The sequence below is a fragment of the Lepidochelys olivacea genome (genome assembly GCF_965140295.1).
Source record: "Lepidochelys olivacea isolate rLepOli2 genome assembly, chromosome: 7".
NCBI classification, from domain to species: domain Eukaryota; kingdom Metazoa; phylum Chordata; order Testudines; family Cheloniidae; genus Lepidochelys; species Lepidochelys olivacea.
In genome coordinates, this window is record NC_140417.1 from 53,212,708 (window position 1) to 53,229,233 (window position 16,526).

Sequence of the window (16,526 nt, forward strand, 5' to 3'; positions counted from 1 at the left end):
GTCCAAGGACAACGGGTGGAATATTTTGTACCTTGGGGAAGTTTTGACCTAAGCTGGTAAAGATAAGCTTAGGAGGTTTTTCATGCAGGTCCCCACATCTGTACCCTAGAGTTCAGAGTGGGGGAGGAACCTTGACATCATGTTATTTACTGACTCAACTGCTGGAAATCAAACAGTCATTTCCATAAAGTGAGACTCTGGTGCAGTGAGATCTGAGGAATTAGAGATTGTGGCATATTGCCATGCGGGACGGGGGTGGGAGTGAAGCTGCGCTGCCCCAGTAGGGGAACAGAGGGCTCAGTTCCCCCAAGCTCCCCAAATCACCAGGCCAGTGCCCTCATTGCACCATCACTTAGGATGGCATAGCCTGCTCCCCCTAACTCTGTGGGCTGGTGTGCATTGGGAGCCAATGCTCTGTCCCTTTTGGGGTGGCTTGCGCCCCTGTGGATGCATATAGCAGCTGTGTGGCACTCCCTTGAGTGTAGGGGTGTGCTTGCCCTGGCTCCTGTGAGGCAGTGGAGGAGATTGTGGCACTCACCCCTACTCTGTGCACTGCAGTACGGGCTGGGGGTAGCCTGCCTGAAGCCAAGCTGGTTCTCATCAACATTCTTTAGAAAGCAGAAGGAGAATGTCAGTACAGGAGTGTTGTTTACTGATCCACTGAAGTGAGCTGTAGCTCACGAAAGCTTATGCTCAAATAAATTGATTAGTCTCTAAGGTGCCACAAGTCCTCCTTTTCTTTTTGCAGATACAGACTAACACGGCTGCTACTCTGAAACCTGTCCTTACTGAGCACAGTATGTTATGGAAACATCTTTTAACATGGATAATTATTGCGTGGAGAGGCAGCATTTGACTATGAATTGCTAGTGACAGGTGACAGTGCTGTTGGCAATTAGTCTGAATTGCCATGCAAATTATTAGCAGCAACCCATAAGTAGATAGAGAGATCTGTTAGAATAGCTGTGGAAGCTGAATGCACCATTACCTACAGAGCAAGCTGCCAGTGCTAAATGTCTACTCAACTGGGAGAATCAGAATGCTGTTTACCGTAGGGACTACTTGACATCTTAATAGATTTTCCCAAACAAATTAGACTTAGCAACCCCAAACTCCTGTCTCTTGCATCAACAAGTCACTTTTTATTTTAAACATTGCTAACACCACTTACTGTCTGTATGGGATGCTGATGAACATCCATAACAGTGGTCTTGCATCAATCCCCAGCAATGCCAGCATGATAAGTAAGGTGAAGAGGAAACATCAGAACCAAAATTCTTAAGCCTTATTTAGTCTCTGTGAAAGCTGGAGTATTTCACCCTGATTTACTGCCAAGCCACCACTTCTGGAATTGGTTTCTGATGGAAGTATCTACAGAAATAAAGTAATATAAGCCAGTCCTAAATAATGAGAAGAAGCTCCAAAACAGACCATCATGGCACATGGAAACTACGCCAATGCAAATGGCAAGTCTCTGACTGCATCACAGGACAAGTCTTGTTAGCACTAACAAACCATCTGTGTTTCTCATGATGAAGCTAAGTGCGAAGCTGATGATAATAGTGAGACTTTGCATTTCTGGAGCACTGGCCAGCTCAGGATCTGTTATTGTGAAATATGTGAGTGTTGTCCCCATTTTATTGATGGAGAAACTGAGGCAGGAGGAATTGCAGCGACTTGTCCAAAAGTCTCATGGCAATTCATTGGCAGAGCTTTGAGTTGAACCCAGCTCTCAGTCATTTACTCTAACCACTAGACCATGCCGGCTGCCACCTTTGGTAAGAAGAGGAATTCTGTATAGTTAGTGAACTCTCCAGGGGCTCTGTTTTTCTATGGACCCAACACAGCTTTGGGTTTCGTGTCTACAATCTGGATCCTAGAAGCTGATTAACATGCTGAGAGAGCCCTTAAATGCCCTTCAAACTAAGGCACTTTCTGAACGTGCCTAGAGAAGTGTGCATGACACAGCATGATAAAGGGACTGGGTAAAGTCACCACTCCACTAAATCATTAGCTTGAACCTAGTCCAGGAATAATCGAGAGTCGTCCCCAGGTAATGGCTGTTTGGTGTCCCACATGAAATGAGTTATTTCAGTCCAATTTCCTGTGGAAAAGGATCCAAGCCACACGCACATAAAAAACGTTTTCCATCAAAACCGCTCCCTAAATTGGCAGAGATATCAGGGCCTGAGACACAGAGACAACTTCCTTAGAAAAGGCTATGCCAGGGTGAAGCTGCCATGTGGGAAGAGGACTGTGCGGAAGCTGGAACTGCCACCTCCTGTATGGAACCAGGGACTCAAGGACTTCAATCTCCCAGGCAATCAATCTGACACCTTAACCTGCACTAAAGGAAAAGAAACAGATAGCACATCACGGCACGTCACAATCACTTTCTTTTTCAACCAAATGAATAAACACAGAATTCCAACTCTGGTGGAGAGGCAGAAAACTGGGTCTCTCTGCAGCATTTGCTAACCCCCAGATGCAGGTAAGTAATTGCCCTCTTTTCCACAGGTAAGCATGCTTCTTTTGAAAATGACAAAGTTAGCCTTCAATCCTGCAAATCGCTTAGGCCCATGCTTCACTCTATGTACATGAGTAGTTCCATTGAAGTAAATGGGAATATCCAGGGGTATAAATTTAAGCACATAAGTGTTTGTAGGACCTGGGCCTTAGAGAGAAAGAGAGATGCTGATTCAACAAAGCACATAAGTACACGCTTAAGTCCATCTCTATTAAGCGAAGTATTTAAGCACATGCTTAACTTTAAGTACATGCTTAAGTATTTTGTCAAATTGGAGCAACAGTCATTTCATGGAATCAAGATCTACGAAGAACAACCGAAAATGAAAAACATCTCGTTCTTCCTTGTCATGTTAAACATTTAGGTACCAAACCAGCATCTAGAAAAATACCAATCTGACAGCAGAATAAGGATGGGGGGGAGAGGGAGAAGGGCAATAGCACGTAGAGACACTTCTCTTAGTAATGTTCTAAAATATTATTTATGGACAAGATTGTAAGGTCTTTGGGCCACAAACTAACCAGTTAGTCTACGTCTACTCAGTGCTAGCATGGTGAGAATCAAACCACTTGTGGCCTAGAGGCGCAATAACAACCACAACAATAAAGGAGATTTCTCAATATGAATGGAGAGGTTTTGGGTTAATTGTAGAGACCTTCAAAAGTCATAACTAGCATCTGCTACAGAGCTTGGAACCGCAGCAAAGAAAGAGATTGATTAAACAGGAATTTATCACAAAAATGAATAGCAACATCCCAAGACAGGTCTTCTGTCAGCTGGATATCTTCTGGGAAACACGCTGTAGGAAATGCAAATCAACCAGGGAGTTTCTGAAATGCATTGGCAATTTCCTCATTTATATATTGAAACTACATCTAATGTGAACCTGGTTCATACAGGTCAGGCTTCTCTGGGCATTACCTTTCCACCAAGAACTCCATAAAGATTCCCCATCTTGGTCTTTGCCAGCCCTAGGAATCTCAAACTACAAGGATCTGTTTTTTTAATAAAGGTTTTATTAGGACAGACACTGGGGGTGGAGAGGAGTCACATCAGAACCACACAGACGGTGTTTACACACCATTTTTTCTTCTCAAAGTTTCCCACGTTGGCTACCCCTGACTCAGCTCCACTGTGCTAGCCATGGTGGCAGTGCTACCGTTGGCCAACTGCCAGCATTTTACCCAGCCTGTCACCTACCCTGAGCAGAGCAGGTCTAGATGATGTGGTGGTCAAAATGCTGGTGGCCAGCAATGCCCTTCTCTACACTAGTGCTCCCAGTGGTGCCATCACTGATGGACCCAGCGTTAGCAGTGGTGGGGAACTTCAGCCACAAGGGTAACATTTTCAAAAGTGCCTTGGGGACTTTAATTGAGACATTGGCTCCAAGTGTCTAAGTCACTTGAAAATGGGGCTTTGGCTCCTAAGTCACTTTGCCATTTATGAAAGTTTAAGCCAAAGTCTAGTAGAGACTCAGTCAAACTTAATCTCGACAGGTACAGCCTTAGGGAAATATACTGCTCTCTCATCATCCAACTCGCTTTCCCTTATTGACAAGCTCAGACTTCACCTGTCAGTCTTTCAGATCCCATCCTTGATGGAGCTCCACTGACCTCTTATCAGAGAGATTCTCCCTTCATATCTTGAACAACTATACTCATAAGGGTTAAGTCCAATGTGCTGTCCAAATCCCATAATGGCTAATTATTCTGTCTAAGATAATTCCCCCTGGAAGTTTCACTCCGCAAAAATTTTCTTGGCTTCCTGTCCTAGAAACTGTAATGTATTGTTTGCTTTGCACTGTTAGGGCCAGAGCCAAAGCCCATTGAAGTAAACGGGTGTCTGTCCATTGATAACATTAAGCTATATACCACGTCCTAAAACAGCAGCTGTGTTTTGCCCCAGAGAGGGCTGCATTTTAGTGGTGGATGAAATGATGCTTGTAGACTGTGGATAGTTTATAAAGTCCTTGCAGAACCTTTATGTTGGAAGGCATAGCTAGGATTGTAAAAGGGACCTGGGGGAGCTAGGTGCCTAACTCCCATTGACCGTCAAAAACTGTGGCCTATATAAATGTAGGATGCCCAGAATCAGAATTGTTTTAATCTAACCCCCTCAATTCCCCTCCAAAACTATCAATGAACAAGCCAACATGCTGTCCTAGTTCCAAATGACAAATTCTCAGACTAGAACTGCCAAATTTGATTTACAAGTTTGTCTCTCAATGACAACGTTACGTATTGTGGACCTGAAATGTTTATGGCATGAGACTCTTGGCTTATCAATGTTTTAAAAAAATTGGAATTTGCTGCCAGCTGCAGGTTTTATTTTATTTTTATGACCCAGTATATTTCCTGCCTTCTTCCCACCAGTACCGTGACTCAGCAGTTCTCAACGGCATCTAGGTTTTCCCATAGAGATTTTGCAAAATGTGGATGGCAAATTAACACACGCTATGGGATTGTCTACATTATGACTCTGAATCAGTGACAGACTAAATATGGGTCTATCCACACCCAACATTGCTGATTCACTGTTAGTAACCATGGCAAATAACCATGGATCACAACCTAGGCTGTCAAATGGTTGTCATTCTGTAACCAGGTCATAACACTTAGACAGGAACTCCTGATCATGTTTATCTATGGAGTTTGCCAGCCCTCCTCCTTCCCACCTCAATTTGTAATTGGCCTTCCCGGAGTGCTTGTTCCGTGAATTGTCCTGCAGATGCTTTACCCTCTGCAGAGGCAGAATGGAATAGATTCCCCCCCATATGTACTGATGCACATGCAGTTAGGTAGCATCAGTGTGGACACACAAACATGGATGACAAATGGTTGTGGTTTTTAAAATAAGAAGTTGTTTGGATACAATTTGACCATGTTTGTTGTAACTACAACAGATGAAGAAGCCAAGTCCAGATTCCAAGCGCTGCAGTATTTATCGCAAAGACAAGGTTAGTGCAGAACATTTGGCAGAAGCAATATGAATAAAAAGCCAGAGGGGACGGCTCAATGGTCTGAACATTAAGTTTGGAACACCAAACTCCCTGAAATCAGAGCATCAAAGTCCAGCAAAGTTGATTCAGCCCTTCATCACCCCAAGACATACACACTGTGTTCCACATAGGTTACTGTGTGAGTCTTCAAATGAGACTCTGGAAACCCAGCATCCTTGTCTGTTTAGACATTAAAGATCCCATGGCCCTTTCAGAAGAGGAGGGGTTTGCCCTTACATGAAATTTCCCTCCCATGATTGCCTTGCATCATGGTGACCACTACCTTCAGTCCCACGAGGTGGCTGCACTTCATTGGTGCTCTGTAGTTTGGACCTGAAGAATGATATTAACTTTAAAATATTATTGTGGATCAAATGTAATGCCTTTAATAGGAGATACTTTCAGACAGGCTGCATGGCAAGTCAGAGTTTGCACAGGAGTTCTCTGTGCTGGAGTAATTTAGAACTCTACACATTTATTGGAAAAGTGCTGAATTACTCAATTCCAACCTGTTTTACTGCTCCCAAGTTGTCAAACCACTGTGGTCTTTTCTTACTGTATTGCTGTCCACAAACAGTCAATGTTATTAGCTGTATTTAATCTTCTCTAGTGGATCCTGTTTATTCCAGTGTTAATAGAGATGGAATATGCCGCAAAGAAGGAAACAGAGATTAAGTTCAGGAAAGATTTATGTATCTTTATTGATCCTAGCTCTGCCTATGATTTGAACAGAGTACAAATGAAGTAAGACATTTCCTCAAGCTACATTTTAGATCAATGTTACTTTTGTGCCACAGTTGTTGACCCACTGAAATATCAGAAGATATGCACGTTCTGTGCTTCAAGATAACCCAACCCTACTGGCCTCCCTCACCTGCAGCCCTGCCCTGACACACACAAAGAAAAGAATGGCTATGCTGTGTCACTTGTTTACAACCTGATCTCGCAAGCTTGTACCCAAGCAAACAGCCCTTCCATGCATAATCCCATTAACATCAATGGCACTGCTTGGGTGAGTAAGGACTACTCCTCTGAGAAAAGAATCAGGCCATCTGTTAGCAGGTTTGTTTCTGAGGAGACCATAACTATATTAATCTACACCAATATAGTGGCCTCTTTATTTATCAAACAACTGTCTCTGATCAAATAACAAGAAAGTCTTAAAATATATTTTTATTTACTTCTGCCAACACATGAATGCAAATTGAGAAACATTACCCCGAGGTACATGGCAGAGTATTAATTTAAGCTTCAGTCTACCAACAGTACAGGGGAAAGGCAGTTAATTTCTGTAACAAAATGCTCCATTATCAATCTGCAAAATGCATGTGGCAGTTAGAGAGTTATATCCTTGTGAACTTTAACAAGGATCCGTTACGAAATGCCATGGGCAATTGGTAGATTGTTATAATGTTATGACAGAATGTAATTGGCTCTCACTAATAGTCTTGTGATCTATAGTATGGTTAACATAAGACAGGATATCACTCAGAATGATGCAGTCTAGCACTTCAGCAATATGCATGGCATGTTGGGTTCCTATATTAATCTTCAATACTTGTGTATGATTAATAAAAGTAAATCATTCCATTGGTAGAGTTACTCAGAGAGTTATAAAATATCTTATGAATTCTTCACTGAACAGCTCATAAATTAGTCCAAGTGAATGACGTGAACAGGCATTTACATAGCACTGGATATTGTCAAAGGGCTGAACAAAAATTCATTAATCCTCACCACAGCTGTATGAGGTAGGCAGGCATTATTTGCTCCATTTTATAGATTGGGAAACAGACACAAACGTCCAGAGTTGTAACCAACTGGTCCCACTGAAGTCAGAAGTAAAACTCCCAGGGCCCGGTTCTCATTTGAACGGAGGCTCCTTAATTCCAGTCTGGCAGTGTAAAGGATCCAATCTTAAGGCTCCTTTAGTGGCCTGAGTGTAAATAAGAATTAGACCTCCACTGATTTCAGTGGGAGCAGAGTTTGGTCCATGCTGTGTGCTGTAGAAAATCCCATCCAGAGTGGTTAAGTGTATGGGCGGTGGCTATCATAGGCAGCGGGAGGCTGTGCCTCCCCAAACAGCCTGGCAACCTCCCACACTCCACCCCCAGGTCCCCTCCTGCAGTTATCGGCGCTCTGCCCTGGCCAAGACCAGCTGGAGCTGGGGCTGGCCTGTCTCTCACAGGGACTCAGGGTGGCTGGTGCTAGGGCCGCGCCACCCGCCCAGCACTCAGACTCCACCGCCCTGCACTCTGGGGCTGGCCGCCCAGCGCATTAGAGCTGGGGGCAGCCACCTGACCGTCCGATGCTGGGGGCCATGGCTGGGGTGCTCTTGGCTCCTGCAGAGGAGGGGTGCAAAAGGGAAGGGGGAGGGGAGAGGCATGGCCTTGGGCACAAGGGGAGGGGCCAGGGGCTAGCCTCCCTGAACAGCTGGATTAAGTGACTTAACTGGACACCATTAAATTAGGCTTGAATAAAGACTGGGAGTGGATGGGTCATTACACAAGGTAAAACTATTTCCCCATGCTTATTTTCCCCCCCTATTGTTACCCTCACCTTCTTGTCAACTGTTGGAAATGGGCCATCCTGATTATCACTACAAAAGGTTTTTTTCTCCCGCTGATAATAGCTCACCTTAATTGATCAATCTCGTTATAGTGTATATGGCAACACCCATTTTTTCATGTTTTCTGTGTATACATATATATTCCTACTGCAGGCATCCGATGAAGTGGGTTTTAGCCCACTAAAGCTTTTGCTCAAATAAATGTGTTAGTCTCTAAGGTGCCACAAGTACTCCTCATTAGAATTCAGGAGTCCCTGCCTAATATTAACAAGCTCTCAACCACAATACCTCCCCTAAGTGTTTAGAAGTTACTTGCTAGTATCAGGGCTCTGCCAACTGCATGTGAATTTGTAAATTGTTTTACAGGATTGTTTACATATAAACGTCAAGATACATTAAGCCATGAGACAGCAAGGGCTTAGAAACTTCTGCTGACTTTTCATACTAACATGGTCAGTAATAAGTGCTGTATACACTAAGTTGTTGTAAACAGATAAATGGATACAACTGCAAGCCAACTGGGGCCAACATACAAAGTCAATGATATTACCCCAGTTATTGCACCAACTGGTGAGTAGAGAGACAGCAGTGAAGCATGGGGAAAAGACAGGTCTGGCCTGGGAAGCCATAGGAGAATAGTGAGAAGGTTGAAGCCCCAAGAAACTACAGCTAGAGATGTGCTCATCTTTCTGGCTTTCCCTGACTTGAGCATTGTGGGAGGTTGGCTTCTGTCTAGGTTGGCTTCTGTCTGTCTAATCAGCATAGCAGATCTGAGCATGTTATAATCACCACATACAGACATCACTTACTTTGATTAGCTTCCACCCTCATGGTGTTTGGGAGTGGCTTGTCTGTGAATACATTTAGTACCAACTTGCAGAAGAGAACTGAGAGGCTATTGAAGAAAGCCACCCGAGTTTGTCTGAAACTCTATCGTTTAAATAAATAAACCCCCAGCAGTGGTTACACTTTAACCATGTATGGAAGTTTTTCAAGACTTGAGTCATTAAATTCTACTGAGAATAAAAACTTGGCAAATAGAAAAGAAAAGCATTTTAAACTGCTCTCTAGAAAACCGCCCCCCTTGCTCCCCTTGGTGTTATAGATGAACTGCCATGGGTATGCAGCAGGGGATTCTGGTTCTTTAGACAAGTCTATAAACTTAAATCATATCCAACATGTACAAAAGCAGTGAGAATACAAATTATCACACTAAAAAATGTGGGAAACTTTTTGATCTTATTAAAAAGCCTTTTAAAGTGGTAGCCTTGTATGTAATCTACAGATGAACTTCCTGCAAAATGTTCCACCCCTGCCAAAACCCATGGTATTTTTGGATAGTTTATTGTTTACAAACCCTCAGCCTCAGTTTGTGTGGGACACTGATCTATTCCCATTTATAGAAGTAGCTGATCACATGAAAAGCCCTACTAGATTTTAAAGTCACACTCCTCTCTTAAAGCACATGCCTTTTTGGGGAGAACATTTATGGCAGGTTTCCTCTTCCCTATGAAAAGCAGACGTTTTAGAGTAAACAACACTTTGAGGAAAGATCCAGGATGTATTAAATATTGTGTGGGAACTTCAACAAGGACATGACATCACCTGCTGTCTCCAGTGCAAACATGTGGGACTAAACAGGGTCAGTTTCCTATTCTTGATTATACTACTAAGTATTTAAACAAGCTGTCTTAGACAAAACAAAATATCAATGGAATTATGTATTTTTTAATTCAGCTATACACAGATTTACTAATGAAATAATTGTCTGGAGCCCATGTAAAAATCAACCTTGCTGGTGAGGATTGGATTGAAAACCCTTTAATATATCCCCAAATCCTGTTGGCAGTGAGAAGCATTGCAAATGAACGTGATGTAAGATGGTGTTTCCTTTCTAATGATAATTCTCTAAGGCTGGGGATTTTCAAAGTAGCCTATGGGCAGGACTGACCTACAGGATGGAGCACTGGGCTGGGACGCGGGAGACCTGGCTTCTATTCCTGGCTCAGCCAGTTTGGGGGTGGAAGCTCCCTGTGCATGGGAGGCAAAGGGATAGCAGGGGAGTGAGGGGAGCAAGTATGACAGAGTTGGGACGGACAACCAGCTCCTGGCTGGGAAGGGGCAGCCCGGTAGTTCCCACAGTCATTCCTACGATAGTTCCTGGGCAGCTGGTGGCCTGTGCCCTGTGCTCCCCCAGTCCCTCCTTGGCAGCTGGCATCCTGTACACCAATGCCTCCCTTCCCCCATCCAGGTGCCAGTACCCTGTCCCATTCTCCACCCCGCCTCAGCAGCTAGTGTATATGCTCCTCCTTCTCCCCTGTGGTGGGTGTCTCCATTAGGATCCAGGTGGCTTAAAGGCAGAACCAAGCTGCATTGGGGACCCCTATCCACTCCCTCGTGGCCAGCCCGATCTTGTGCACTGGGGTGGCTGCTCCAGCCCTTCTCTGGATCCCGTTCTTGTCTCTCCCCTCCTTCCCCCCCATGTGTGCAGGGGGAACATATCTGGGTCCTCCTCACACTGCAGAAAACATTGAAGGGATGGAAACCTAGATCTGCCCCCACAGTGTTTTCATTGCAGGGTGCTAGAACCCCTTACCCCCTGGTTCCACTGCCACTGCTGCCACGGACCTGCTGGTTGACCTGGGCAAGTCACTTCCCCACTCTGTGACTGAGTTTCCCTATCTGTAGAATGGGGATAACAATACTGACCTCCTTTGTAAAGCACATCGAGATCTGCTGATGAAATGTGCTAGATAAGAGTTAGGCATTGATTATTACTGCATTTCAATGGGAGCTGAGCACCTAACTCCCTGATGCCACTTTGACAGTATCAGACTAAATCTATTCTGATCTAACCATAAAGATGCTTGAAAAGTGCTTGTGAGACCCAAACCACAAACCCTATAGCCCCAGGAACATCAGCTATCAGCACTGTGGCCAGATACCACTCTTATTTACTCCAGCGTCAATCCAGAGTAACTCTGCTGACTTCAAATGGAATTATGCCCGATTTTAGTTACACCAGTGTAAACCCAAACTATGGCCCTGATCTTGCACCCTTATCTGTGTAGGTGAATCCTGGAGAACATCCCATTTTCAAACACTTATACATATAATAGACCATATATTCTATTTGACTGCGCCTCCTCTTCTTACCACGTAGAACACCACTGATTTGCTGCTACTTCTTTATTTTTCTTCATTCTACATCAATCTTTTTTCTGCCAGTACAGTTGATTGTCATGGAAATGATTATTACGTCACACAGAAAAGATCAGGACACTGAATGTGACGTAAGCATTCAAAGAATTTTTAAACATACAACAAAGGTGACTTCAGCATTGCAGTGAGCACAGGTTTGGATCCTAAGGCAGCAACCTGGGAGGGTTTTGATTTGTCATAGAAATAGGCTTCAGAGGTCTATTTAAACTTCGTGAAAGCCTACTAAGTCCTTCTAGCGTTATGACAGATTCCTATGCATAATTCTTGGAAGTCTGATCCCAACCAAGTCAGGGACTGGATGGGATTTCTTGTGTTGTAGGACATCCCTGGATTCTGGGCTTTGGGGAGTCTTTAAAGAATCCAGATGGAACCAGCTGATTTTAATGGGATCTACAAATAAGTGTTCAGGTAAGTTAAAACTTAGTCATGTGCTAAATATTACTCCAGCCTGCTTAGTAGGGCACATAAATCTGTATTTATCTCCATTGCTGTTTACCTTTAAAAAAAAAAAATCTACGCTCCCACACAAGAGGATATAAAAACCCTGAAAAAACTGATCTTTATTAATTATTATTATTATTATTAATCTCACAGCAGCCCCTAGAGGCTCCTCAAATCTGGGGCTCCATTGTGCTAGGGCTGTATAAACACATAGTAAGAGATAGTCCTGGCCCTGAGCCATTTACAGTCTACCCAGACCAGGCAGACAGAGGAAGGGTTAGTACCCCTGTTTTACTGATGGGGAACCGAGGCACAGAGAGATGACATGACTTGCCTGAGGTCAGACAGGAAGTCTGTGGCAAAGCTGGAAAATAAACGCAGAGTTCCAGTCCAGTGCCTTAGCCACACAGCTATCCTTCCTCCTTGTCACAGGGTGGGCTGGCCCGTTAAGGAGGCTGGGCTCAGCCCCGTGTGTGCCTAGTTATCTGCCTCCCAGGTGATGGGTTTGGGCATGACATGACAGCAGCCCCTGGGTGATGTCATCTATAAGAGGGAGCATGTACAGTCATGGAGGAGGGATTCTGCAAGGACTGGAAGGATCCCCTGCAGAAGAGCCAGGTGGATGGCAAAATGTGCTGGGAAGTCTGGGGAGAAGGCCTAGAAAACAGCCAGAAACAGCTGAGGCCAGACCAGCAGCTAGGAAAGAGCTGTGGGAGGTCTTGCCACAGAGCTGGAGTGGGACTGACAGAGGTCCCCTGCCCAGAGAGAGCTGACAACTGAAGTCTTGAGACTTGAATGAGAGAGGAGCCCTGAAAAAGGGATCAAGTGGACTTGTCAAGCCCTGATACAGGGTAACAGGGGAGCCCTGGATGAGGGCTAACAAGGACACACTGAATGAAGGTGAAAAGACTTTGTTTTCTTGAACTTTCTGTTTACGCCAGGGAGGGAGGCCTGTGGCCAAATCATCTAGCAGTTCTGGAATCCACCCTTTTGAGAGGAAACTGAGGCTCAGAGCACTAGGTACCAAATAATCTTGTCACATTGCCTAACTTTTGTCACTTTTCTAACTCAGTGGTTAGAAAAACAGTCGAGTGTCTCCTCAGACACACGCACCCAATAAAGCCCTCAGAGGGGGATTCCTCTTCATTTAGAACCAGTTAGCTCGTGAGATATTTTCAATGATAAATAACAACAGAAAATAAGCCTTTACTGATTTAAGAATGGAAATTGTGTATATTACAGATACCTAATGGAAACATTTAGAGCAAAGGCAGTCATGAAACACACATGGCGAGATCCTTAGCGGCAATCCAGATCACATGCATCCGATGAAGTGAGCTGTAGCTCACGAAAGCTTATGCTCAAATAAATTGGTTAGTCTCTAAGGTGCCACAAGTACTCCTTTTCTTTTTGCAAATACAGACTAACAAGGCTGTTACTCTGAAACCTGTCATGAATGCAAAGGCGCTTTTAGCCACTTTTGCAGCTATTTGATCCTTGAGCCAATGTAACTTAAGCCTTGTCTTCACTACAAAAAAAGGCATGCTCTTAACTCATGGTAAAATCCCAGTGAAGATTGAAGTAGTTTGTAGTTTCCACATGAGTTAGTACGTTACATTAAAGCCTATAGGGCGTACCTGGGGTTTAACCTGACCTGCTAACTTGCATGAAAATAACAAACTGCCTCCTGTTACTTTGAGCTAGATAACCAAGTGAAGATCACTTTTATTTTTTCCTAGTGAAGACAAAGACTTAGAGCAGCCTCCAGGCCGCTCTGTGTGATACATGGGGCCTATGATCCCAAGGAGCTATTCCAGCAGCTGAGAATTCCTGGACTGCAAGGTCAGCATGGTCATGTCTCCTGTAGACTAGGAGCTGGGAAGTGTTGGATTAGAGCTGGACATGTGCACTCTATGCCAGCCAAAGATGGGGGAAATCTTACTTTGGCAGGTCCACCGGGCTGCCAGCGGCTTTCTGTTGGCAGAGCAGCGCAAGACAGGCAGAACAGGGCTGAGGATCCAGCCCAGAGTTCTAATTTCAGAGTCAATGAAAGTATTAAACACAAGCCACATATATGATTTTAAACCTGAAGAGTCAAAAATCTGCTCAGTCACGTGGGTGTAAATCACTGAATCTGGAATCACTGAATTCAGAGGAATTACTCAGGATGTAACCAAGAGCAGAATCTAGCCTTAATACTCTTTAAATAACTTAACCCTGCTATGAGTAATAGATGTGAACCACCAAGCTGGGTCTTGCCATCAGGGGGAGGGATAGCTCAGTGGTTTGAGCATTGGCCTGCTAAACCCAGGATTGTGAGTTCAATCCTTGAGGTGGCCATTTAGGCACCTGGGGCAAAAATTGGGGATTGGTCCTGGTTTGAGCAGGGGGTTGGACTAGATAACCTACTGAGGTCCCTTCCAACCCTGATATTCTATGATTCAGGATATAGCTGTGAAGTTCAGAACCAGATTTGATGTTCAAGGATGTTTGGATTCCTGATTTGGTTTCAGCTGCTATTTTCTATCAACTTGGGACAGTAACTTTAGCAAAATATTTGAAAAACAAATGACTTAAATGGCTACAAATTGAGCTCCTCTTGCTTCCCTGTGTTGTACAATATTCTTCAGAGGCAAATGCTGTTATCTAGCTTGTAAATAGTAAGGTTTCCCTTCTATTGCTAATAATTAACTTGCATTTGCAGTTACATACAAGAGAGGATCTGTTGTACTTTTGATTTGTGGAGGTTCACTTAGGGAAATTTAACAGAGCTGCCTCCTTGAGAATGGCACCAGCCAGGAATGTAGTTCTAACAAAGTATTTCAGCAGACCATTAAAAATAACAAAACAAAAACAAAAAAACCCCAACAACCTGCTACAAGAATCCTCCAGCAAAACGTAACAGTAGTTTTTTTTTTATTTTTTTTTGGGCTGCTTCCCAGTATTCATGGGGGAATTCTGCTATTTGCTGAGTTTAGCGAATGCAATCTAGCACTGAAGGAAAACCAGCAAAAAGGAACACCACTTTCACCATTTTCTCAGTTCTGTTTAGCATCAGAAAGTACTTAAAGGAATGGGAAATTTTCTGGTTGCTATAAAGTTGAATTAAAATCCAAAAAGCAGTGGCTCTCAGCACATATAAGACAGACTGATTAGACAAGTGATCAACGCATACAGGATAAAAATCACTCAGCACAGTCAGAAACAATCTAACAGAAGGTAGAGCTTAACTTTTAAAGTCTATTCCCTTTGGAAACAAGGTCAATAATGCTTAATATATCACTTTTAGTGTTTACAATGTAAAGAAAAATCAACATATTCCACTATATTTCCCGCACAATGACAACACTGCATTTATATAGATCCTTTCAAACCAAGATCTCAAAGCACTTTACAAAGATGGATCAGGATTATAAATCATACAGAAAAGATGTTTACAGGGAACATAATGCAGTAGTTCAAACAGAATCTACCTCCAAAATCAACAGAGACTCCAAAATTATTTATGCTGGAAAACCTAAAAAAAGACGACTGCAAAGATTTTAAATTTTCAGAAGTTTATATACTTACTTTGTGAGGCTAAACGCACATCAGACTGAAATCCAGGGAAATCAAAAAAAGCTTGTACCAAAGAACTTAACCAGCCAAGAACATGATGAAGCCCTTTCTTTGAACTGTCCAGCTAGAGGTATTTACTCATTTCACACAGGCAAAAAGCATGACACACTAGCAAAGCCTTTTACGTGGGGGTGCCAGAGGGGGAAACCCTTCCCCGATGGCTTTAGTTCAGCCCACTCATTAAAATACAAAGTGAAAACAGCTGCTGTAGGAAGGAAAAGGATGTCCAGGCTTTTTCTTCTTAAATTCCTTGGGTATAAAATGGTTCATTGTGGAATTCCAGTAGGCAGAAAAATCCAGTGGTTTTAAGGCTTTGTTTTATAGTCTCAATCACCCTCTGTACTGGGTTGTAGAAACTGTATCTAAGTAATCTCAAAAATGAGTTAAGTGTAACATCCTGGACTGGATTGGAAACAATTTTCATTCTAAAAAAAATAAAGTATTAGGGAAAATATGAACCTAAAACATCTCCCCATCCCAAATGATTTTCTCCAAATGTGTTACAAGCGTGTGTGCTTTTTCAAACTACATCCACATGAAATATAACACTTGACCTGTCTATAGGGTCTGCCAGCCAGAGCGCGCCAAGCACACTACAAAGGTCAATTAATGCATACAAATACTTAAAACTGATAAGTGCTTTTCATCCATGGACCTTACTGCACTTTAGCTTCACAATGCCCCTAAGCAGCTGTCAGTATCAGTATGCCCATTTAACAAAGGTTACCAGCAAAAATGTCAAAAGATGCTCAGAGAGGCAAAGTGGGTGAAGTAGTATCTTTTATTGGACCAAAATCTATTGGTGAGAGAGACAAACTTTCGCACTACACAGAGCTCTTCTTCAAGACCTGATGCTCAAAAGTAGAGACCTGCAAATCTGCGGCTATCCACTTTAAATCCGTGGGATCCAAACCCAGCATCCAAAATTAGCGGCCACTTTTAGAAATTTGGCTTTCAGTGACTATGGGTATTTCTACACTGCAATCCGAAGTGTGACTGCAGCACAGGTAGACATACCTGTGTTAGCACAGCTAATAGCAGTGAAGACACAGCAGCATGGGGCTTCAGGACAGTCTAGGAATGCAATATGTCTCCAGGGTTCCTGGCGTGCTCGGACAGCCCACGCTGATGCCTTTGATGCCACAACTATT

At 43.4% G+C, this 16,526-nt stretch overlaps 1 protein-coding gene across 4 annotated transcripts in view; it reads right to left on the bottom strand.

Annotated features, from left to right (window-relative positions):
- SORBS1 (sorbin and SH3 domain containing 1) overlaps positions 1–16,526 on the bottom strand; it is a 262,246-nt gene that overhangs the window by 155,626 nt on the left and 90,094 nt on the right. Inside the window, exon 1 of one of the 4 annotated variants that reach the window (XM_084635572.1) lies at positions 15,328–15,459. The exons of the other annotated variants lie outside the window; for them this stretch is intronic. The gene's annotated coding sequence lies outside the window, so the exon portion shown is untranslated. Of the gene's footprint in view, positions 1–15,327; positions 15,460–16,526 lie in introns of those variants that run through there. 4 annotated transcript variants of the gene reach the window in all.